This window comes from Stegodyphus dumicola, chromosome 3 (assembly GCF_044657685.1).
Source record: "Stegodyphus dumicola isolate Sdum_Otavi_A_Nest chromosome 3, ASM4465768v1".
NCBI lineage: Eukaryota > Metazoa > Arthropoda > Arachnida > Araneae > Eresidae > Stegodyphus > Stegodyphus dumicola.
This window is the reverse complement of record NC_140770.1, coordinates 209,168,628-209,195,519: the sequence shown is the minus strand read 5'-3', so window position 1 is coordinate 209,195,519 and position 26,892 is coordinate 209,168,628. Positions and strand designations below refer to the sequence as shown.

General features: G+C 33.1%; 1 pseudogene across 1 annotated transcript; it reads left to right on the top strand.

Annotated features, from left to right (window-relative positions):
- The first annotated feature begins 382 nt into the window (after nucleotides 1-382).
- LOC118203890 (uncharacterized) lies at nucleotides 383-26,465 on the top strand (annotated as a pseudogene). The gene is made up of 3 exons (XR_015040402.1): nucleotides 383-458; nucleotides 2,981-3,062; nucleotides 24,829-26,465. The product of XR_015040402.1 is annotated as an uncharacterized LOC118203890 (transcript).
- Nucleotides 26,466-26,892: the final 427 nt, after the last annotated feature.

Here is a 26,892-nt window from a genome sequence, read left to right as displayed (position 1 = left end):
GTGATATTGTTGTTGAATTGAATTTTATCTGGTGTAAGTGCGAAGAACACAATATTTAATAAATAAAGGTAACACACAAAATTTTTAAAAAATGTCATTTTGGGTGTAACATAAAATTTGAAAGCTTTCAGATTTTCTTTTTTCAACATTTTTAAATTTAAAATCACATAATTTTTCAGAACCGATCATTTTAAAATAATTCGAAAATGTGTTCTGAGGTATTGTGTGATCTCTCACACTTAGGTTTTTATCCCGCATAAATTTAATTTTATTCTTATTTAAATATCTAAATTTGTCACATATCACTCGGATTTTATCATCTTAACGTTGGCGTGGCAGCTACTATCTGCGGTAAACAGGGAAATTCCCGCACGGTGAAATAAAAGCCAGGTGAAAGTTTTTTCTCCCGTCAATTTCTTGTCTGTTTATTCCACCTTGTTGACTGCTGTTCGCAAAGTGTAAGTTTTCAATTACCAACGATCAAAAAAGTGTATCTGTATTTATTTAACATTTTCATGCAATTAATAAGGAAGTTTTTTTAGCGATTTAAATTTATATTTCGGCTATTTGCATAAAGTGGATATTTTTATAAATACCTCAAATGAAATTTTTTACAAATATATTGCTTATATTATTTAAATTGGCAGGATTATGGTTGATTTTTAGCGTGTTTTGAGATTAATACTTATTGCAAAAAATTTGCGGTTTTGGAATTCAATTGTAATTTCATGAAATCCGTTTTTTGAGGATTCAAAACCTTTTAATGTTAGATTATTAATTTAAAAAATTCAGAATTAAAATATGTTAACAGTGCAGGTAAGTTAATTTATATATGAGAACTATAAAATTATCTATAATATTAAATTTAAGCTCAGTACTGTAGATTCAAAATACTTCAAATATGAACCGCCAGCGGCCGAGCGGTAAAAGCCGCTGGACACTGGTTGTTCGGTCCGGGTCTCAACAAACTGGCTGGCTGCAACGGCGTTCTCGTAGCCTTGCCCATGCGCAATGTGGATACGAGATACTTTCTCTTAAATAGACCTCCATGGAGCATCCCCTTTCCATGTAGTGCCTAAAGGCGGAGCACGTAATAATTTAAAAAAAAATTAAGTACTTTATTTATATATGAATAGCTTAGCATATATTCCAAGATACTAGTTGACGGTAATATTAACATTGTAATTGGATTATAATTATAACATGAGTTTATTTTAATTAATTGTGTTTCTTAATTGTAATTGTTCACTACACTTACGGATTATTGTACTGATCTTCCAATCTTCACAATTTTTGGCAAATTAATCATTAATTTAACTTTTTTTTTTTTTTTTTTTTTTTTTTTTTTATTTTGCACTTATTTTATTTGGACAAGTCTAAATGGCATACTTTGAAATGACATTAATTTTGATTTTAAAATTAGCTAAATTTCAACTCAGCTTGATGTTGGTTTTAAAAGAAAATCTTTGAGCACTTCGAGAGAAACTGACACGCATGTCTCTTCTTTGAAAGGAAAACACCAGTAAGTTTTCTATATGAATAAAATCTGTCTGTAACTGAAGTTTTTGAAAATTTTAAATTTAAATAGATGAATAAAAATTAATTCCTTAATCTGATAACATTTTAAAATTCAGAATTTCTAAATATAACAGAATTTAAATTTTCGAACATAAGAGAAATGAGCAATTTGAGGAGAATGTGTGGCTTTTCATGCTCAGTTAGCAATTTTAAATTTTGATAGAATTAAATACAGAGCAGAAGAATAAAGCATGCATTTTCTTGATTTTACTTATTATTTGTATTATATTTACCACCGGTATTTTACTAAAAATAATTATTTACCAATATTTCCTTATTTCCTCGTAAGTTTTCTTCTTGTTATTCCTAATTTGTACATAAAATTTGCACTTCATTATGAAATATGATTAAAATATATATTGAAATAATGATGGAAAGCAAACTTCAAACTTTCTTTAGAACTTCTATAAAAATACCTTTTCTATTAAACTGCTATTTTAATTTTTGTGAAGAAAAAACGTAATTTATTTGCTTTGATAGGAATTATCGATCAGTACAGTAATTGCATTAATTTTAAATCATTTGCACTTTTTTGGTAACATTAAAAATTATTTTCATAACCAAAATACCTGTTTGTATAACTTAAGGTCATACTTTTCAATGAAACACTTTTATTTTTTATGCTGTTTTTTTTTCTTAATTTTTTACTAATACGGAATATATTTTCAAGTTTTAATTGCTTCTGATTAAATATTTGCAAATATTTTAACTGTTTAATTAATTAATTTCAAATTTAAGTGTTATGACTGATTACTTAGGTTGATAGGAACGCAAATTATGATTTTATGATGATCTTAAACTAATTTGAGATTTTATTTTATTATCTTTTGTTATTCAGGTAAATAAATAGAAAAATAAGCTTTATATTTCTATTTGTTTACCTGAACACACCAGACCATATTATGGGGAAATAATACGGTCTTAAATTTATTTTAACATCATCTATTCATTTTATTTATATTCAATGGATTTAATAAATCATTCAAAAATTTAGGACAGTGTCTGGTGTATATCTCAAAGCAATCATTTGTAAAGGAGTTAAATAGCTGAGAACATATTTCTTTGTTAAATTACTCAGTATTAGAATATATCTTTCGGCTTCAAAAAGGACTCAGTGTCAAACTTCTTAAAGCATGCGTCCTTTAGTTATCAGAAGTTAATTTAGTTAATGATTAACCACAGTTATTTCTCTTTGTACAATCCGTAATGTCTTTTATCAAGGAAACAACAAGAAGCAAGAATCCAGGTATTTTTAATGGAGCTGTAAAATGTCCGGAATTGTTTAGTCCACCTTTATTGTAATCAATTTAGAAGCTTACCGCAAATCTTAATGTATCCGAGAGGCTTCAATGGTATGTAATCTTTTTTTTTTTTTTTTTTTTTTTTTTTTTTTTTTACGTAGTTCCCATGGAAGCAATCATGGAGAGAAAGAAGGGAAACGGTAAAAACAAACAAACTGCGTATTCTTCTAAAGAGAAATACTCGTAAGTAAATTTTTAGCTCAAAACTGTTTGTTTTGCAACTCAAAATAATTCGAACTCCTGTGATCCTTTCTCTGAAAATTAATACTTTAACCGTAATTTTAGCCTTTTGATTTTCAATAAAATTTTAGAGAAAAGTGGGGAAATAATGGGACAAAATACTTAGATTCTTGTCAGATTTAATAGTTGAACAGGTAATATACAGGGTATTTCAGTAAATCTGTTACAAACTTTCAAGAGAGATAAAGTAAATCTAGACGATGGAAAATCTCATCGCTTTTCTTGGCGCGGTAGTGACAACACAAAAAAGAAGACCACGAACAGAGTGAGAAAACGTGTTTGCTATTCTTGTTGCAGAAGAAACCAAGAAATAAGAACAACAACACACGATCATCATCAAAGATGGTGTTTGAAATTTCGTTCGAAACGTATTCGCGAGTGGTCGCGTATAAATACCGGTACTTAATAATCATACTATTCTTGTCTAAGAAAGCCGCTTCTTAATCCGGCACAGACAATCAAATACATTTATTTATTGGCCAGCGAAAATTACCATACTTCACTTGCATTTATTACTTCCTTTGGAAGTACGTCAAGATATTGGTGTACGAAACCCTGTCAGAAGTGCTCTGTAACTTGTTGCAAGTACCGTGGCAAGCACTGAGGAAGTCCCGGGACATGCCTGGTATATTTCAGAGCATCAGATCTTCCATGCGCCGAAGATGTGACCCAGCATCACGGTCCGGAGTCGTAATTTCGAATACCTTCTGTGATAACGATCTTTTTTTTTTTTCTTGGTTTCTACTGTATTAAGCATAATAAGCATGTTTTCTCACCCTCTTAGTGTCCTTCCTTTCTTGTGTTTTATGTTGTTATTACCGTGCCCGGAAAGCATTTCCGACCATGCATTGCTATGTGATTTTCCATTGTGTAGGTGCACTCAATGTCTCTTGAAAGTTTGTAACCGATTTGCAGAAACACCCTGTAATATGTATTTAAGGTGATTCTAAAGTGTTTTTACAAATTAAGAAGGATGATAGTACTCATCCAGATGAGCAATAATTACCATAGAACACAGGGTCGCATTCCCCTCTGAGAGGCAGAGACTTTTGGTCTCGTTCATTTGCTCTCCCAACACTGTTGTAAGTTCAGGTTGGAATTCCAATATTCCTCTTTTCTGCCTTTAAGAGTGGAATGCAACCCTATGTTCTATGGTAATTATTGCTCATCCGGACGAGTACTATCACCCCTCTTAATTTGTAAAAACAATTTAGAATCGCCCTGTATATATATATAATATTTTGGCAATAATAAGCTGTAATATTTTGGCAATTGGGCTCATGAGTGAAGCTTTGCAATCCAAGGACGACACAGAAGGATTTAAATTTATAGCTCTATATCTTTATTCAAGTCAAAAGGCGTATTATCACTCTTTACTAAATAAGATTAAATTCACTGCGTCATAGTATTCTAACAAAGAGAGGCATATGAGAGCAGCAGCATATATCTTAACAGCAGTAGAGGCCCCCGCCCTCAGAACGGGCGAGCAAAGCATTAGTACATTAGTGAAGCAAGAAGTATGAGAAAAGACATGAAGAAAAACATCCAGGTCATAGCTTACAGGCTTTAACTATGCCCTATCATAAATCATGATCTTTCTCATATAATTACATTTTTTTTTCAATTATATAACTATTATTTATAAATAAACATAAAATCTATAACTAAATTTAGACAATAATATTTGGAAGAATAATACTAAATAATAAATTGCAATCATAAAAGTCCTCAATTTTTCTCAAAATGTCCATTGAAAAGTAAAAGTTTTGTTGTAAAGTCCTTTTCGTAAAAATAATTAAAATCGAATGAAAATACTGGTTGAAGTCTCTTGATGCCAATAAGTCCATAAGATAAAAATAAGTTGATAGATATTATGCATTTTTTTCAATGAATATTGTTCCATAATAAGTTTTGAATAGAGGATGTTTAAAATTTTTGCGGGGAACATTTTTTCATATAAAACTTAGAAGATATATAATTTATGCATAATGTATTATCAGGTTCAGTGTTCCTCCTTACATGCTTTGGGAACATTAAATGACCTGACTCGGAACAGGGAGCTTACTAAAGCTATGTTCAATAAATGTGGGAAGTAGACAAGATACACAGGAAGGGTATACGAAACCCTTTATTTTTCTCTCTTTATAATAATTTCCGGACTTCGGAATACAGAGACCAACCACTTGTGGTCTGAACGTAAGAATATAAAAATATTAACTAAACTCTAACTAAACTAACTTTGGATTAATAAACAAGTGCCTACGTGAAGATTGGCCGTATATTAACAGAAAGGCCGTATGTAGTACAGAGAACTGTTAACACTACGATACGTTTAAAATTATCAAGAGGATTAAACCTCTGGCCTTGAAGGCAACCAGCAACCGAGTAAAACTGCTATGGCAAGCGGCCTGCTCCTAATCACTCCTTCCTCTCTCTTGCTTGGCAAAAAGCCACAACTTAAGTACTTGGCGTTCGCAAGACAAATTTGCATAAATAAGTTAAAGCTTTTAATTCTGGCCGGAAGTAGAAAATAAAAAGTGATAGTAAAGATTTAAAATAAAATAAACGTTAGTAAAACTTAAGATCCTTACATACTTCCCACCAGAGTTAATTAGTTTGAAACTGAGGTCTAAAACGACCTTGTTGAAAACTTTTAGCTCTAGAATCTAACGCGAGGCCAATCTTTTACAAACATTTCTCACTAGAAACTAGAAATTTTTTAAAAAAAAATTTGTTTTTACAATAGCAGCTCCCAGGACACGCAATTTTTCATCTGTACTGCATCTAAACAGGAGCTTTTATTCAAATCTGGTTCCTTCCAGAGATCTGGAAGGAAAACTAGTTTAATGAAATGTTACACAATGAAATTGCAAGTAACATGCATATTTATATTTCTCTTAACATTCTTATTTCATTCATGACTATTTTAATTATCTCTCCCCGTGCTCTCTGACATGTGTTGTAAAAGAACACCAAACACGAATGTGTTTATGTATACGTGTTCAACACTGCCTCCTACAATCAAAACACTAACGTGTTAAAATTCAACATGACAAGACCTCGTAACACACCCTATCTTCAACTCTAAACCCTGAGGTACTATTCTGAAAGTGGCTAACTCTGAAGTGTAGCGTCAGAGAGCCTAACTACATTCATTCAACCTTTAACACATATTCACCGTAATTTGGTCTTTTTACAGTCACACTAATAAATTTAAAATTTTTGGCATTACTTTCACTTTTACCATATCACAGTATTTCTTAACTTTTAAAATAACAGTTCACATTGTACATAAGAACATATTAACATGCCGTTAATTTTACGCATTTTAAAACATACATTAGTAGTACATTGTTAACTTCTATTCTTTTCCAAGCAAGTGCCAATTCTTCTACATTTCAAAAGTTATTCAGACTAAAACTTCTTTCTTGCCAGAATCTTTTAAATAAAATTTTATACAATAACTTTTACAATATTCAAGTATTTACACATTCCTATTATATATTAATTTTAGTTTTACTCGCGAGTACTTGAAAAACATAATACCAAAATAGGTAACAACTCATTTCTCGCCTTTTTGGCGATAAAGGTAGACCTCACATGAGGTAAAACGTCTTGAATTCTGCCACTTGCAGTAAGAATGAAAGATTAACTTAAGGTTGCAAAGTAACATAAAGTTTTACTTATCTTTGTGATATTCGTACATCCTTTTTTCTGCCCAGTCCTGGAAGGTAGCGAAGATTACTGTTTGGTTTATCTTCCTTCTTGTGCGGGTACGCCCTTCAGTTCCTTCCTCCATGAGCTTTCTTTTCCTTCCAGTTCGGTCACCCTTGAAGACCTTCTTTTTAGCCTCTGTCTGTGGTCTTGGCCCTTTGATGGCAGCTGGTCTTGGCGGAACCGGGACACTTCTCTCTCGTTCCTGCTTGGATCTCGTTGCTGGCCGTTCAAATTTTCCTTGTTTCTTTGCCTCCGCAGCTGGTGTTCCTTCCGCAATTCGTCGACATTTGCTGCGTAGACTCCTGTCCGATGGGTAGATCTTCCGTCTGGGAGCCGGGTTATAGTTGCCGTTATTTCTCCTGGCTCTCTTTGCATTCGTCGTACTTCTCCCTTCTTCATTCTGGGGGTGGTCGTATTCTCTCTTTTCTGGTCGGTGGAACGGCTTCTTTTTCTTGTTACCTTCAATTTTCCAACGGGGAAACTTTCTTTTCAATTGCTCCTGCCTCCTAATGGCTTGCCTATGTGATTGTCGTTGTTCCACCTCTGGAGCTTGTGCCTGCCGTGCCGGATCCTGCAAAAGATCTTTAAATATTTGTATTTTATTACGGTCATAGAATGGTTTTATCTGGTCAGTGTTTGCGGAGCATGTTTCACCTCCTGGCTTTTAACACCACTACAGCCTGAGTTATTTTTTCTATGACATATGGTCCTTCAAATCGTGGAAAAAATTTGGCGGTTTTATCTTCTGGTGCTGAAGAAAGTGAATGCTTAATTTTTAATACTTCATATCCTACTTTATAAGTTACTCCCCGTCGTTTCATATCGTAATAAAGTTTCTGTTTTCTCTGTGCTACTTCAGTGTTCTTTTTTGCTTCTTTAATTAATTTTTCTATATCACCCATTTTAAATTCTGGGGCTCTTTGTTGAACATAAAATAATTTAGCTAACGGTGTTATAATCTTTCTGCCTAAAAATAACTCAGCAGGAGTTTTGCCCGTTGTATCATGTTTTGCGGTCCTTAGGGCGAAAGCTAATTCATTGACATAGTTATCCCAGCTTTTATGAAAATTTTTAACATAACTATGGATAATTTTCACTATATTTCTATTGACCCGTTCCGCTATATTTGATTACGGCCGATACGGGACCATTTTTAAATGACGTATGCCCAGTTTTTGGCACATGTCTTCAAATATATTACTTACAAATTGAGGACCATTATCTGATATAACTTTTAGGGGCGCCCCGTATTTTAAAATATATTTATTTAAAATAGAATCAGTAACTAATTTCGCGGAGGCTCGTTTTAAGGGAACAATTTCGGTCCACTTACTAAAATGATCAACCATAACAAGGAGATACCGACTTTTATTTAACTGACTTTTTGGGAAAGGGCCCAATAAATCGATGCCAATTATTTCATTTGAAAATTCGGATTTAATGCTATTTAGAAACCCTGCCGGGCGGAAATTAATATAATTAATAGCTTGACAATTTGGGCGGGACTGGACATACGCCCTTGTTAACTTTTGCAGTTCAGGAAAATAGACTGCTTCGCGTACGCGTTGGATAGTTTTTCGAATACCAGCATGAGAAGCTAAAGGGCAGTCGTGTAACTCCTGCAGGATATTTAATCTAAGACTAGCTGGGATAACAGGTCGAAATTCGTTGTTGGAATTTGTAGTTTTTGTATAAAATAATAGACCATCTATTAGTTCGTAATGGGCCGCCCTATTTCTTATCGCCACAATATCTTGGTGGCTAAAATTTTCAGGATCCTTTAAATACTCATAAATGTTTCTAAATTCAGGATCCTTACCCAGTTCGGTTATTACAGTTTCTCGGGAATTTATTGTACATGCTGTGAGCATTGCCACCTTTACAGTATTACCTTCTTCATCTATTTTTATTCTGGATAGGGCATCTGCTACGATATTTTCCTTTCCGGGGGTATGCTTGATTACCAGATTATACTCTTGTAACTTGAGTGCCCATCTTATTAACCTTGGGGATAAGTTTTTCCCTGAGTACAATCTGGTTACCGCCGCATGATCAGAATACACTGTTATTGGCGCCCTTCCAAAATAGACTCGGAACTTTTGCACTGCTAACAGAACTGCAAGTGCCTCTCTCTCGGTCGCGGAATAATTTCTTTGTGTTTGATTTAAAGTTCGACTGAAAAATGCCACGGGCTGCGGATTTTGCGAAAGTACCGCTCCTACCGCATAATCCGAAGCATCCGCTGAAATTTCTAAATTCTCATCCTTTTCAGGAAATTTCAAAACAGGAGCTTGCGTTAATGCTTGCTTTAATTTTTCGAAAGCACTATTGGCTTCGGCCGTCCACGAGAATCTTGCCTTTTTTCGTTTTAATTTTAACAATGGTTCAGCAATAGCTGCAAAATCTTTTATAAAGGACCTATAATATGAACAAAGTCCTAGAAAAGAAGAGAGCTTCTTTGCCGTGTTTGGAGTCGGATACTTTTGTACAGCGATTATTTTTGATTCGTCTGTCTCGATTCCTTTCTGAGATATTTTGTAACCTAAGTATTTTAATTCAGGGGCTGCAAATTTGCACTTTTCGACATTAACTTTTAGACCGGCCTCATTTAATAATGAAAACACCTGTCTTAAATCCTGTACATGTTGGTCCAGATTATCACTAGTAATAACGATATCGTCTAAATAGATAAATGTGGACTTTCCAAGAACAGGCCTTAGCACAATTTCCATACATCGCTGAAATGTTGCCGGTGCCCCTGAAAGGCCAAACGGCATACGCAGGAATGCATAAGTTCCAGACTTGGTTATAAAAGCAGTCTTAGGCACATCTTCCGGTCTAACCCCTATTTGAAAATAACCAGTCGTTAAGTCTAAAGTCGTCATGTATTTGGTAGAAGTTATGTTTCTTAGAATTTCTTCAATAATAGGTAACGGATATACCGGATATTTAGTCATGGAGTTTAATTTACGATAGTCAATCGCAAAACGCCACCTTTTTGGATGTGTTACTGGATAGTCATTGTTTTTCTTACATAAAACAACCGGGCTAGCATAACTACTTGAGATGGGCGTTATGATCTTTTTACGTAACATGTCTCTAATGTGCCACTCTATAATTTTTTCTTTATTCTTATCATATCGGTATGGTTTGTGGCGAACTGGCAGTGAATCTCCGGTGTCGATACTATGGTTAGTAACTTGAGTAAATCCTGGAATATCACTAAATAACGAAGCAAATTCACTTACCACTTGTCGAATATTTTGTTGCGCTTCCTTAGGCAGGTGGTCAAGGTTTAACATTGGTGGTTCTGTTTTTTCTTCTCGAACTGGTTTCATCGTCAGCTTAAGGGACGCTTCGTTAAAATCCAGCGTTGCTTCTGCCTCTGAAAGAAAATCTATCCCTAAGATGATATGTGCTTGCAAATTCTTTACTATAAAAAACATAATCTTTACTTGTTCGTCCTTGATACGAACGTATAGCGGTAATTTACCTATGCACTTTCATCTTTCTCCCTGTGCAGCTAACATTGTCGTATTATCCGAATTATATATGCGGTATTTACGAAAATACTTCCTAAAAAATTCTTCTGCCACACAGGAACACTGCGCGCATGTATCCAGGAGTGCGGTGGCTGGGATGTTATTCACCAACACTTCAATCTTTGGAAGAGTCAAATTTTTCACCATTACTGTATTTAACTTGAAGGAAGAGGGGTTTTCTTGGCTTCGGATTTCCGCACCCTCCCGTCAGCAGAAATCCGTTTTAGTTTAAATCTTGTTTTTTCCTTTCCATGCTTTTCTTCTTTTTCCACTGGCCTTCAGACTTTTTCCTGGATTACTATTGAACTGTCGACGTTCGCCGGTTGTTTTTGGATACTCGGGTTTCCTTGCCCACTGATTCGCTTTGCTTCCGTAGCCGTGTTCTTGACTTTGCTGTGGTCTTGGCGCACCAAATTGGTTTCGTTGTTCATACTGGCGTCTTCTTCCAATGTCCGCCGTTCTTCTACTTTCAAACTGGATTGCTAGCTCAAATAACATTTCCAGTGTAGTCGGATTCCTTAATTAAATAAAGTCTTGTACTTGGGGAAGTAACCTCGGCAAAATCACTTGAATTATCTCAGGATCCGGATGGTTTCCATACAAGAGTTTGAAGACGTGAATTTTTCTTAAAATAAAGCTTGAGAGATTTTCAATTCGTTTCTGGTATATGCTGAAAAGTTCCGCTTCTAATATTGCACGATCTCTTACGACAGGGAAAGCTTTTACTAAGGCAGTCTTGAAATTTTCGTAAGTATAGGTGGGACTTCCCGCTTGACCCAAGAGGCTTCTGCCGATACATTTGAACCAATTAAGCGCTTGGCCCCTCAAAGCGCTGGTAGCTAAGGTGACTTTCTGGAACTCATGCACGGGATACAGCATGAAGTGGTCCTCCAATTTTTCCAAAAAACTGGTTACCGGTGAGTTTTCATTAAATGTTGCTTCTGGTTTCATCGATGCGCGCATGGTCTGGACGTTGTAACCAAATCCTTCCAGGGCGGCAGCTGGCATTTCTGGATTCTGAGCCGCTTCTGCAGGCAGCACAGGTTCTTCTTGAAACTCGGCCATGGTTATTCTTCTTCGTCGGGCGCCACTATCAGGTTCTATGTTCCTCCTTACTTGCTTTGGGAACATTAAATGGCCTGACTCGGAACAGGGAGCTTACTAAAGCTATGTTCAATAAATGTGGGAAGTAGACAAGATACACAGGAAGGGTATACGAAACCCTTTATTTTTCTCTCTTTACAATGATTTCCGGACTTCGGAATACAGAGACCAACCACTTGTGTTCTGAACGTAAGAATATAAAAATATTAACTAAACTCTAACTAAACTAACTTTGGATTAATAAACAAGTGCCTACGTGAAGATTAGCCGTATATTAACAGAAAGGCCGTATGTAGTACAGAGAACTGTTAACACTACGATACGTTTAAAATTATCAAGAGGATTAAACCTCTGGCCTTGAAGGCAACCAGCAACCGAGTAAAACTGCTATGGCAAGCGGCCTGCTCCTAATCACTCCTTCCTCTCTCTTGCTTGGCAAAAAGCCACAACTTAAGTACTTGGCGTTCGCAAGACAAATTTGCATAAATAAGTTAAAGCTTCTAATTCTGGCCGGAAGTAGAAAATAAGAAGTGATAGTAAAGATTTAAAATAAAATAAACGTTAGTAAAACTTAAGATCCTTACAGTGTTACGTGCATTCATTCTTCTCATCGTAGGTAATTAACAATACATGGACATTTTTTAAGTAATTTTTAATTTCAATACAAAACATTATGATATAATACCTTAAGAAAACACTTCAATATAAATCTCTAATAATATGATGTAATATTTAATAAAACAGTCAATAACACCCTTGAATAAAATTTTTGGCATGTCCTCTCCAACAGATCAGCGTGACTAGGTTGCTGATGGTTGGGGGATGCTAGGTACAAAATATCAAAAAACCTCAGTTGCCTAATAAAAGGTAACTGGTTTTTGGCATTGTACATTATATCAAGGTGTTTTTATAAGAATACAAAATCCTACAAAATTAAAATTTAAGACAAATAATTTGTATATGATCAAGTTAAAGTCTTTGCTCGAATTTTGGAAACTAGAAATGAATATTACCCTACAAGAAGAAAAAAAAATGTTACAAAATATTTGATTTTCTAAAATTATGTGAAAAATATGTGTTTATGTGTGTGCGCATGTGTGTGTGTATGGTAGAACTTCTGTGCTAAACTATGGTCAGAGGATCATAGCTGGTATGGAAAATATGCAAAAATCCAAGCCAGTTTCTTGACCATAGTTGACTCTCCTAACAAAAATAAAATAAAAAGATATAATTTTGCGGGGGTGTTTGTTAGGAGTACGTTGGCATCGGGCGTGTGCTGTCACTTCTTACTTCCTCTCTAAAGAGAATCCAAATATACCTGGTTGCACGATCAATAATTATAGGAATATACTTTTTAGTAGAATTATAATAATTTAAACCACCAAAAGTATCAAAGACATTATTTCAAAAGGTTCACTGACCCGATGGTAAGTTTTGCATTAAACCAAATTTCTTTTGTTTACTTTTCTTATTAAACTGACCTACTTCACAATGCTTGCAATAATTTCTAACATCTTGAACAATTCCTGGAATTTAGCATTCCAGGAATAAATTTAGCATTGAGGACACGCCAATATGACCAAATTGTAGATGTGCTTTTTCAAGTAATTTAGTACGGAGAGACATAGGAATTACAATTTTATGCAGTCCTTTGTTTTTTTTTTTACACAGTCCTTGTTATAGTTAATACATCATTCATTTTCTTATATTTAGGATTACAAACGTTGTCTAAATTTTGATAATCTGTTATTTCTTCTAATGATAATAAATTAACTTGCAATCTTAAATGCTGAAAAATAGGATTTCTAGATAGCATGCCAGCTTCAACATTAGTGGATCCCTTTTTATACTTTATATCAAAATCATACATAGATAATTTTAAAGAGCATCTAAATAAGCGACCTGTAAAATGTTTTATATTTTTAAACCAGACTAGAGCAGCATGGTCAGTATGTACAGTAAAATAATTACTATGTAAATAATAATAAAAAAATTATCAATTGCATCGATAAGCTCCAGCTCAGTAAATGCATAATTTTGTTCATAAGACCTTAATTTTCTAGAATGAAAAGCAATTGGGTGTAAATTACCATCAGGATGTTCTTGTTTTAAAACAGCACCAACAACTTCTTTAGAGGCATCAACAAATACATTACAAGGATATTTATAATTAAAAAAAGTTAAAATAGGCCTAGAAATTAATGCATCTTTTAATTTTTGAAAAGTTATTTGACATTCATCAGTCCATTTACATGGGGTATCTTCCTTCTTAAGTAAATTTATTAGAGGAGCTCTAATTTTAGCATAATTTTGAATAAATTTATGATATACATTAATACTTCCTAAAAATCTTTGCAACTCTTTGATATTTTTAGGGGGTTGCAATTTCTTAATAACCTCTATATTTGCATTACTGGGCTGGTATTTACCTGCTTGAATTTCATATCCTAGAAAATTAATTTTTTCTTCAGCAAAATTACATTTAGATGCTTTTAATTTTATATTTTCTTTCTCACATATATCAAATATTATTTTAAGATGGTTTAAATGTTCCTCAAAATTTGGAGAAAATACTATAATATCATCAAAATAATTTAAAGCAAATTGAATCTGATATTTGTTTAAAATTTGTCTAAGAGCTCTTTGAAAAACAGCTGGGCTATTCTTCGAACCAAAAGGTAGTTTAGTAAACTCATAAAGGCCAAAATTTGTAGTAAAGGCTACAAATATCAGTATCTTTTTCATTTAATTTTGTATGCCAGTAGCTTGATGCTAAATCCAATGTAGAGAAAATTTTTGCATTTGTTAATTGATCTAATACAGCATCAACTCTAGGAATGGTCTCAGAACCAGTTTTTGTAATTTGATTAAGCTATCTATAATCAATATACAATCTAGTTTTTTCTTGTTCATCACGCTTATAAAGTTACAGGAGCAGCATAAGGACTATAAGAGAGTTTGATGATTCCAGCATTTAACAACTCATCTATTTGCTTCTTAATTTCACTATTATTTTTAGGAAATGCTCGATATGGTTTATATGTTAGTGGTAATTCAAAAGTTAATACAATTCTGGGGGGTTCAATCTTTATACAACCAACATCATATTTACTTTTAGCAAATATATGATTATAACTATTCAACAATTTTTGTAACTCACTGTCAGAAGTTTCACTATTACCAGACTTTTTAGTACTAATATCACTTTTCCATACAAAATTTTCATTATTTTCAAAATTTTTACCATGTTGTTTAGCATTGATATCATTTTTACATACAAAATTATTTTAACATTTTTACTCACCTGTTTTCTAAACTGATAAACTTGATAATTATAAAAATTCATTTGTAATGTGAACAGTAAAACACAGGATGAGGATAATAATAAATAATTTAAATTAGAATTTACCACATAAAATATTACATCATTAGTGAGTTTACCTACTTTACATGATATTTTAATAATGTTTTCTACATGAATCTGATTAGATAAAGAAAATAATTTTCTATTAGATTTATCTTCAATGCTTTCAAATTTTTTACCAGTACCCCTAAAAATATTGCAAGGAAGAATGTTTACCTGAGAACCTGTGCCGATAATTGATGGTACATTTTGCTATCCAATTCGGACATTAAAATAAAATCCTTTTTTCTGTTCATGTTTTGGCACTGTGTTATAATAGCTTAACGAAGGTACTTGTTGATAACTAAGCGGCCTGTACAGATATTGAAAAGGCCGGGGCCTATACTGATTTGGTTGAAATGGCCTAGCAGAATATCTTGTTAGAGCTTGCCTCAGAGCAACAAATCTGTAATCATTTCTTGCACTTTCTACTCCGTCCAGTGGCACTGAAATTGGGAAAAGTTTGCGAGCTATCTCAATCCATTTTTTTTGGGTGTATTTATTTTTTATATACGGAGCAGCATACGCTGGGCTTCTGGAAGACCCTGTTGAGGCTTTCAACCATTGTAGAAACATTCAATTTGAGACTAGATCCATATCTTATTTTATTACGAATATAGCGGTCAATATTATTAAATTTTTCATATGTGACAAATACAAGGTCATTAAATGTCACTATCTCTGCACCGGAAAAGTATGTACTGAATTTTTCTTTTACTGCTTCCCAGTCTTTGTCTAAACACTCGCGAAAAAAGTATGCAAGTGCTTCTCCTCTCAGACAATCAGAAAATACTAGCGGTTTGTCCTTATCTTGAATACTTTTTGCGTTGCATTTTTGTTTAAATAGCAGAATGTAATTATCCGCAGGAATATCACTTTTGGATCCATCAAAAATAGCAAATTATAATTTTGTTACGTCGATAGCGGCTATTGATTCTTGCGTATTTGTTGACATCGCGGCTTTAGCTCTTGTCTCCATTTTTGCAGTACCGATAATTAGTTTGCACAAAGCTCAGATTTGAAGCACCACATTTCGTAGGTGACAAAAAGCACAGGAAGATGAGGATTGACACTATATGATGTCCTTGGCTCGCTTTACGGTAGACGATGAATTTAGAAAATAAATCCAGAGGAGCGTTTTCCACGCAGAAAATATCCTACCGGCTAATTAATAAGTTGTTAAATTTTGGCAGTCGGGCACATGAGTGAAGTTTTGCAATCCAAGGACGACACAGAAGGATTTAATTTGTAGCTCCATATCTTTATTCAAATCAAAAGGCGTATTATCACTCTTTACTAAATAAGATTAAGTTCACTGCGTCATAGTATTCTAAAAAAGAGAGGCAGATGAGAGCAGGAGCATAGATCTTAACGTTAAACGTAAAACGTTGAATTTTTATATATGCCGCTGCTATAACATCTAGTTGTGCACCTCTGTTCTTTGTGGCAATCGGTAGTACCAAACGTATATACATACGTATATGTTTTAGAACTGGAAATGAACTGAAAAATTCTTCTACCTATAGTACCTGCAAAAATAAAGAAAGAACTGCTATTAACAAAATTTCTGCTTTTAACCACAAATGGTGAATTTCTTCTTTCAGTACAAGTAATAGATTTGCCAATCTTTATGCCTTACCAAAATTTAATAAAAATCCTGTCAAATTTAGATTTTATAGCTAGTAGTACTAGAAACTTCAAGAAACATTTTGACACTATTTTTACCAATCTACTTAAAACTATTTGTAATATAGTTTTTGAACAAGTTAAAGCTGAAAACTTCTGCTGGATTATTTATGACAACTTAAAAATCATTGAAGAAGTTAGAAATCTTAAAATTTACAATATTGACTGCTATACTTTGAAACATCTACACATCTCTACCACTCAATGAAATCTACGAAAGTCTTTTAGAAATGACAAAATTTCTTCCTGAAATACTTAATGTTCTGGATTTAGAAAAATGAAAAGAATTTCTACATTTTTCGCTATACAATAACTAACTTTTCAAATGTTGCCATAGTGCGTAATATAAGATCTTTAATTTTTCTTTTACGCATCATCGCACATAGATGATTTTGAGAGTTTTAATAACCTTCTAATGCCGGCGGTACAACAGTTATACCAGGAAAATGACTTGAACTGAACTTAACGGCGGCTGTGGTACAACTGTCTACTCAGGCGAACTCAGTTCGCAGTTTTAGGTTCCGGCGCGTGAGTGCGCTATCCCTGGATAACAAGCAGTCGATTTTCTAACAGTTATACCATAGCATAAGTTGGAATATCAGAGCGAAGCTCTGAAATATTTCGTCCTAGACGGGAAGTAAAAGTGAGAACATATCAACAAATCGAAAGTGTCGTAGACGAGTTCAACCACAGTCCTGAGCTGCTACACACGAGATGAGAAGACAAGAATGTACGAAAACTACGAAGCAAGAATTGGCCAGATTCTTAGGGAGAGTCAAAAATTCACAAGTACACAACATAAGAAGCATGTAAAATGGAGTATGTGATCAAAAGGAAAGTGGGGTGCAAAATAACATATCAAAAAAAGGAGAAATTAGACATGAAACGGTACAAAAAATAATAAATGTCGGAGACGTAAGATTTTTAGTTTCTTTGCACAATGTTGTTAATTTCTTCCAATATCTAGTCGAAAATGTTCGTTTTCTGACCGAGATCATTTCCACAGTTTTTCATGTCTAGAATTTTATTCCTGAATTTATTATTATTATTATTATTTTTGAAATTCAGTCATTATTTTCATAAGTAGATCTCCGATTCCCGTCATTTTAAAATTATTCGTAGGATTCGAGCTTGCGTCAGTTAGATCAGTATTGGTGTCTACATGTGTCTGAACGAGTTGTGCACGTGTTTTCTTTCAGGGTTAAGGGCCTGTGCGTAATTGACGCCAGGTCTGATCGAAGATTTACCTGAATTTTTGGCTTTCGGAAATTTACTGCATCCTCTATAGGAAGCTGTATGACCTACTAATCCACAGTTTTCACAGTCAGAGCTTTTGTGAAAACCAGCGCATTTAACACATCTAGGTGCCATGCGGCAGGTTTCAAACGAATGATGCCACTTTTGGCAGTTAAAGCATTGGGGTATCTGAAATTTAGATACATATTTCTCAACACTAGTTTCAAAATAGAGAAGATTAGAGAGCTTCCAGATTTTCTCAAGTGTATCATTTTGAAGCAGCTGTAATTGAAATAGCAGCATAGGAGCTTCAGTATGATTTTTTGTTAACTGCACAACCTTATAAATATTATATCCCTTTTCTTCTAGACATTTTTGATTTCTTTAACACCCGTAGTAGATGAGAGACGCCGGAGTAGGATCTTAACAGGCTTTTCACGGCTAAAGTTCACTACGAAATGGTCAATAGCATTTTCTTTAAAGAATTTGCTGACAATTCGGTGATCATCTTCAGTATTCGGAAGAATTCTAATACATTCAGCACTAAGTCGACACAAAAACTTAACATTAGGTAGGCTTTCAGCGATTTTTTTGACAAAGTCATCAAATTTTTCATTTTCTTTAGGTCTCACCATAATTGGGGAAATATTGATATTTACCGCACGTCGAATAACGTGGTACAATAACTGCCGTGCCAGCCATCCCCTCCCTATTTTAGAGTAAATCGCTCATCTGTAGATCTCTGGGTGGTCCATTGTCGCTGCTCAGAATAGCCGCTGGTTACGCATTGTTTTTTCCCTCTTCTTATTGGCCCACCAGCGGCCGAGCGGTAAAGTCGCTGAACACTGGTAGTTCGGTCCGAGGTTCGAATCCCACGAACGGGCCGGCTGCGTGGGCGTTTTCGTGGTTTTCACCATGTGCAACGTGTATACGATCCAGTTTCCCTTAGAAAGTCCTCCGCGAAAGCATCCCTCCCCTTAGGTAGTAAAGGTAGATAGCTCTAGTGTGCTTTGCTATGAATAAATACACCAACACCACCTCTTCTTATTAGTTTGGCTACATTTTGGCAAAAACCGCAGGTTTCGTCTCGCGCCAATATACTTGAAAATCAAATAGAAGCCATCTCTTTCTCAAACGTTAGACCACTGTCTCACAATTTTAATGCTAACTTTTTAATACTAAATTTTGCTATGATTGAAACGTCAGCGATTTTGCACGCTGTTTAAGCTTACCAGATTTAATGCTTTTTAATTATATCAAATAAGATTAGATTAATATTTTAGATTTAATGCCCTTCTAGAAAATAGGTAAAATCGCTTTTATCGTTTAGTTTCTTTTTATACTTATGAATAATAAGATGTTATTTTGACTCTTTTTTTGGAGTGAATAAAACCCTTAAGCGCTGTTAACTCTTTCAAAGTGCTTCTATTATGTAGGCAATTTTGTCTGATTTATCAGGAGATAAATAAGAGACAATTGCATGCATAATAGTTTTTGTGATTTTCATTCATTCAGTGATTGATTTCAGTGATTTCATTCAATGATTGATTTCAATGATTTTCATTCATTGTAAATTAAATAAAACCAATTTATCTTTAGACCCTCTTTTAGGAATTAAGTACTTAAATATCATTAAAGCTTACGTAACTTCTAAATTGAATCAAAACATCAGTTACTTTGCATAAAATTTCGACCACTTTTATCTGCTGAAATTCTTATACTCCTGAAGAGATAAAGGGAATTCAGACAAGTTAATAAAAAAATTATCTTTAAAAGAGGAATGTTATTTTGTCTGTAATAAGCTGGATGTCAACTTACTATTAAATGTATGAGAATTAAGATTGGATTACGGAAAAGCACGCGAACGCTATCTGGGATGGATGCTTTCGTATAAAACGTTTTAAGAGAAAATTGTTCGCATTTTCGTTCCTGATGAAAAACTCCACATGTAATCAACCCGTTCTTCGGGTTTGATTGGATTAATTTTGTTCGCTTACTGAATTACATCAAAGCACACAACAATTACCTGTATAAGTGGAGAGATGCCTTCGCGGAGGACTTTCTAAGGGAAGCTGGCTTGTATTTACGTTACACAAAAGCCATGAATCCAACCCTTTAGCTGGGATTCAAACTCGAGCTAGCTACAAGTGTTCAGCCATCTTTATCGCTCTACTGAAGGGCCCGTAATAAAATTGAAAAGGAAAAAGTATTGAAATAACCGGTTTAATTTACTATCCTATGTTTCTCAATCGACAGTACATAAATTAGGCATATGAGGGGATTATTTGTGAATAAATATACTGTATTGAACTTTTCTCCACTATTTCATAATACGATGGAATTATTGCATTTCAAAGTTATTTCTCATGAATTAATTTTGCTCCGTTTATGTTTTTCAAAACGAAAATTTCACCCTTTAAATAAAAAAATACACGAGAAGATACTTAATGCAAAATTTGGCGTAAACAGTTTTTTTTAATTTTGCTTTGAAAATATTCCAGGGTTATTGTTTTCATTAGTGGAAGAAATATGAAAAACAGATTTACTACATTGTAAGTGTCAACACCCAGTATGCCTTTATTCTTTTGAAAACGTGAAAGATAATTCTTTCTAAAGTAAATTAGAAAATATATTATGTGCAAATAGAATATTCGTTGAAAATGAAATAGACGTCAACCTTTGGATATAACGATGGTTTTAGACGAAAAGCCTGCCTATGAAAGGAAATTGACGTATAATTCTTCATAGAGATTTAAAACTGTCTGAAAAATACTTTTAATGATTGCATGTGTAGGTATGTTTTTTTGGAAGCCAGAGAGATGTAACATTAGCAACCGCCTTCGACGGGAATCGAACCACGGACCTCTGGAGATACCGGCCCAGCGTGCAGAACCACTACACCATGAAGGCACGCTAGGAAAGTGAGAGAAATACCTTATACATGTATAGGTCACAGATTTTTTTCTTTGATATCATAAACAAAAGCCAATTTTACAAAGAAAAATTCTCTTTAAAGATATACCTCTTTTGCCTGATAGTCCAATGTAATATTTGTTAAAGTTAAATGATGACACGCAAAATGTATCTCCGATTTTCTTTTGTATAAATATTATTAATGAATTTATTATTATTATTATTTCCTTAAATTAGTCATTACCATTATTTTGTTAATGAAAATACGTTATTAAAAATCGCATTTCAACCTGCAGACTTACAAAGTAGTTCGTATTTACTATATTTTGTAAAAAAAATTTCTCGTTTTCTAATTTCTAATACGAAAATATGCGAATATAAATGAAGTGTGAAAACAAAGTTATAAAATTCACAAATTATTGTCGAGACTGATCAGAAATAGTAAATGAAATATACACATTACATACATTTTGTTCTAAATAAATAGTGCACTGGTTGCATTTCCAGCGCACTATTTATTTAGAACTTCATTTAAATGAAAGCAAAATAATCATCGAAAAAATCGCAAATCTAGCAACACATCTACTATGGAACAGCGTCCGACAAACATGTAAATTTTACTGCATCCATGGAGGGGACTAACGACTTTTCTCATTAGGATTATGTCAAAGGGGGTCAAAAGTGTTTTGGATCATGGAGGTAGGAAGTAAGATGGAGTCGCCCTAAACAAGTTTCTCCCGTACCCTGCTTTAAACCACCGGCGATCCCTACGTGGTGACCAAAACATTGGGTCATTTACCATTGAGTTCTATGGGATTTGACGCGTTCGGATGTAAATATTTTGTAATTACGTCGTAAATATACATATAAATGTATATATTTTCTTTTTCTACAACACTTCAGAGTCCTAAGTATGTGAAAACAACATATTTTTAAACAACATTTCATTCTGAACGGAATTAAATGCTATATTTTCACAGGACAGTTTTCTCAGAATTTGAATGAAATATTTTCACAAGTTTTCGTTAATTACATTAGAAAAAAAATTAAGGTAATTCGATTTTATTCGGTTAAGGTACAAAAATTAAGATCAAAGTTTATTGTATTATTAATATTAAAATTATGCATTATTTCTTTTCTATTTATAGAGCTTCTTCCTAAAATACTTTCTTAAAAATTACATGATTTTTTGTCTTCTGAGGCATCTTTTAAATCGAAAAATGTAAGTCAATTTATAATTAATGCTCTATTCGGTTCATTTTAAATTAGAGAATTATTAGGAATTAGCGAAATACTTTAAATAAGTATTTCGCTAATTCCTAATAATTAAATAGGTATCAAAAAATAGTACTTGACTTTCTCTGAACATTTCTGAAAGGGAATAAAAAAAAGTTTTTTTTTTATTTTTTTTAAGTATTATTTAAAACTTGTAACTGAGTTATTATAAAATGTAAGGGGAATAATTCTTTTAATTATACTTATCAGATTTTTCTTTTTTACCCTTCATTTCAACAATACATATTCCAAAACTCTTTATTACGTTCTTAAGTGCGCATCTCATAGCATTTGCTTTACAATACCTTTTATGTTTACAATTCAATATTAAGGTCATTATATATTTAGATAACATTTATAATCATTATAAATTAGATACATTTAATAATTAGATTTCTTGACAGTACTTTCACAGTTGTTTATAAGTGAATAAATTCTTCATTTCAAATACATTTATAAATAATTTAATGAATATTTAAGTATTCTGTCAAAGGCAGATACATGCTTTTTGCAAGCACATGCATAAATACCCATACATATTTCCTATTTTTCATTTCCGGCATGTGCAAATCTTTAATTTCTGTGCATTCACTATATTTTTCGTGTAAAGTAATTTACACTAATTTAGCATACACCCGAAAGTTTTACATAAAAAATATATATGAATATAATTTGGATGAAAATTATAAGTATTATTTTTAATACCCACTCAAAGGTCAGTTTTTCTTCAAAATTCCTCCACGATGGCATCTCTTTCTTTAGGCAGATAGAATGCGTTACTCTATTTACTTGCGTTACTCTATTTAATAAAAACTTAATCTGACCTATGTGCCTAATTACAAATATTTTAACATACATAATTTTATATTTATAAAACGTGTAATCCCAAAGTTATTATTTTTCAGATATATAAAATTAAAACGATGGGTTTAAAATGAGCAGCAGTAAAGCCTCTCCTCTAAAAATTTTTAAAAGATACATGTTAAATAATATATGGATGTGAAAACAATTTATTTTATTTAAAACATTTTGGAGTTTGGAACATAAAATAAAGGTAGCGAATACTCTATCAAGGGTATCGAAAGACGTATAGAATTTTAAAGGTACCGTAAGGTATTTTTCATTCTTTAAGCATAACATTTTTCTTAAAATCTATATTTTTGTAGTGCAACAGCTTATAATTTTATAAAACAAATTCATAATTAAAATCGCTGTTGTTAGTTATCGAAAAATAACCAAGATGTGATTTTTGCGTAAATGTCACTAAACTATACAAATTGCTGTTATCCATCACACTATGAATGTTTGTTTCATGCGAAAGTGTCCCTTTTTCGATTTCTATGGAACTGTCGTGTGTCGAAATACTATTAAAATCTTGTCAAGCGAGCTTCTGAATGTATACAAAGAACACCCCATCTGGTGACCCAAGTTTCAAAGCAGTGCTTCACTTTTAGCGCGGGTTGGCCCCTCCTCCCTTTCCTACCTCCATGTTTTGTATCGCGCAGGTCTGAAGGCTATATTATGAGAATTTCGGCCAGGTTTTAGAAAGTTATTTAACAAAACATACGGTTTTAAATTTATGTTTAAATAATCGATCTGTAATTATTTAATAAACTCAGCAGCTTAAAACTTGACATTAACTCAATGACATAAATTTTAAGAAAATTAATTTCTATTATATTTAAATTCCAATTTTTATGACTATTTCCAGATTTGTAGTAATCCCCTCCGCAGAGCAGCTTGAAATTGATAAACATATTTCGGAATGATTAGAGAATCAAAGGATATACCTTTATCCATTTTTTGGCAGCAATTCCACTTTTTGTTTGATGGACATCGGAACATGCTTTCGCTTTGTATATCCTTTGGTAGCTCCAGAATCGGAAATTCTTTTTGACATAATCGAAAGTTCAAGCTTACTTTTATAAAATTGCTCTAACAGTCTGCAAAAAGTTATAAGCCAGATCCAATTAGAAGATTAAGGAACAACGCAATCTGCAACATTAACTAAAATTGATAATTAGATAATTTTAGTTTAGCTTATACCGTCCGTTATACATTAAACGCTCATGCGTAAACGTTTTATGCGCATGTGTAAAGGTATTATGCGCATGCGTTAACGCATTATACGTTGACACATGCGCAGAAAGTTTGTAGCTTTCAGGTCCGGATTATAGATCATTCCGGATTATGGACGTCCGGATTAAAGACTTTTGACTGTATTACTTTCGTTTAGCTTAAGCTATCTTTACCCTGTGGCGTCGGAAATACAACACACTATAGGCTTGGGATTCCTTTAAAAATTAAGAAATTTAATAATTGTGGTCATTAGCGTAAGATAGTGATTTACAAAACAAAATTTGCGTTAAAGACTAAAATAGAAAGTACTTCTGTCTGTGGCCTTATATCGTGCTTGTAAACGAGGTGCATAATCGCACCGCCAGCAGGATGACGGACAAGTTTCGTTTCTTTAGGTATCAGGTGAGATTGGATGAGATGTGGTTTTGGTAAGATACTATGTAAACCGAAATTTAAGTTACTTTTATATAAATGTAGATTTTGCTATTACCTGTAGTAGTTTTATGTTAAAATAAGCAATGTACTCTTTCACAAAAATAAATCTTCTGTGATTCAAAAATTTAAAAAAAGAAGTTAATTCCTTGTTGACATTTATATGAGATCTTTTAATGGTTTTTAGTCCATTGTAAACATTCAGATAGTATTTTTTAATAAATGGGACTGATTTTTCTGCCATATTATTTTCATAAACTTAATATTACATAATTTCTTTTCAATTTTTTATAATGATTTTATTATTGTGTATTTATTACAGGTCTGCAGCAGAAAGAACGTTTAATTCAGAAACCGAAATTCCTTCGAAGACTTCTACTGTTACAGACGGAATATCAGACTCAAAACTTACTGATAATAATCGATACTCTTCTTCTGAACATAGGGCCAAACCTAGACTTCACTGCGGGTGCAGTGGGCAAAATATTGTTATCAGTGAAACAAAAATGCATGGAGCAATATCCAAACCCTCATGTCCTAAATAGTATCCGCATTTTACACAAGTTTCAGAGATGAATGCTTCAAAATATCCAACATGCCAAACGAATAATACTGTAACTAAGCTTACAAACAATTTTAACATGCATGAAAAAGCAAAACGTTTCCATGAAGCTTTCAAAGAATGGGAAAACGAACGTCAGTGCACAATACAGAAGCTTAAAAAATTAGTAAGTGAAGTGCACACTGATCAACTTAATTTAAATACGACTAAATGTATTTTTAAAGAAATAAATTACCATTCAAGGCATGCAAGAGAAGTTCAGGTTTCTAAAGCTGTGGATTTTCTGGCTTCTTTAACTACCATTGTAAGTGATGTACTTGATGGTTTTACTTCTGTAGCCCAAGCTGCTATTGTTGATGATCAACAAACTAAATTTCAAGAAATTATGGAGCACGATGCTGAAATTTCAAGACTTTTTATGAAGCAAGAGCACGTTGCATTAAAGAATATGAGGGTATTATGGAAATTATACGTAATGTTCGTCCAAATACATATAGTAATACAATACAAAAAGTATGAAATATTTTGGATTTGGATCAGTTTGTAATGGATACAAAACAAGCAGGAGGCAGCATAGCTCCTATTTCCGGAGCTGTTGATAATTTTATTCAGAGGAATGCAAAACGCGAAATTGTAGGACAAGTATATGACTCTTTTCAGAGTTTCACTGAAGATAATCCTGCAACCGTAGACGTATGCAAGTCAGCTGGTAAAGTAGTAATTGATATTGTAGATATATTAAAAAGAGATAATCAGAATCATGTAACTAAGCAGATCAGTAATATTGTTAATAGAAGACTTCGGACAAAATGCAGAGAAGAAATAGAGGAACTTAAACGATTAACTGAAGATGACAGAACACCCCAAATAAGGTTGGAAACTGAAATTCATAATATCATTAGAGAACTTGAGTCAGAATTAGCATAATTTAAATTAATGTCTTCTAACGTTTTAAAGAGCTCTTTAAATGATACCTTTACAAACTCTAAATACTATGAGTAAGACTAATAATGACCATTGAATAAGGATTAAAATACATTGATTACTGAAATGCTTACATAAATACTTACGATATGACTGAACCTGAAATCTAAAGATTAAATATCTCTTCAGATAATATTATTTATTGCTTATACCGAATTTTGGTAAATACTTGCTGTTAAAAATCTTAATATTACAAAAAATTATATTTATATGTGTGTGGGTGTGCGGAGTGTTGGGTATGATATTTAAAATATATTTCCGCTCTCTTTTAATAATATTACATTTGCATCCGTAATTACGATAAGTTTATTATATTTTTCCTTAATTTATGATTGTGCATGCACTATTTTAATTGTTGAGTAATGATATTTATGGGATTCTATAAATAAATATGTTTTGAACATGTGACTAAACATTTTTGTTGAAATATAATGTATGCTTTATTTTTAATAATTGACAGATTATGACTAAAATAGTTGTGTTCATATACCTAAATTTTTTTCTTACCTATATTCGTATAAGTTTATTTAATTATGTCAGAGCATTCGAAGGTCCTCTGTCTAAGGACAAGTATACCTTCGTGGAGGACTTTCTAATCAAGTTATATCCAAGTTACACCTACGGAAAGCCACACGGATATCCATCTCGCCAGCCCATCAACATTCGAGCCCAGGATCGAACTAGCAGTAGTCAGCGACTTTACCGCTCGGCCGCTGGCGGGCCCTAGCCATGTATTCTACGCTACTGATCACTCAAATTGCAACACCAAGAAAGACAAGAGATATCACAACAGAATTTATTTAGTAGATAACATGTTGACCAAGTATCAAATAATTAAAT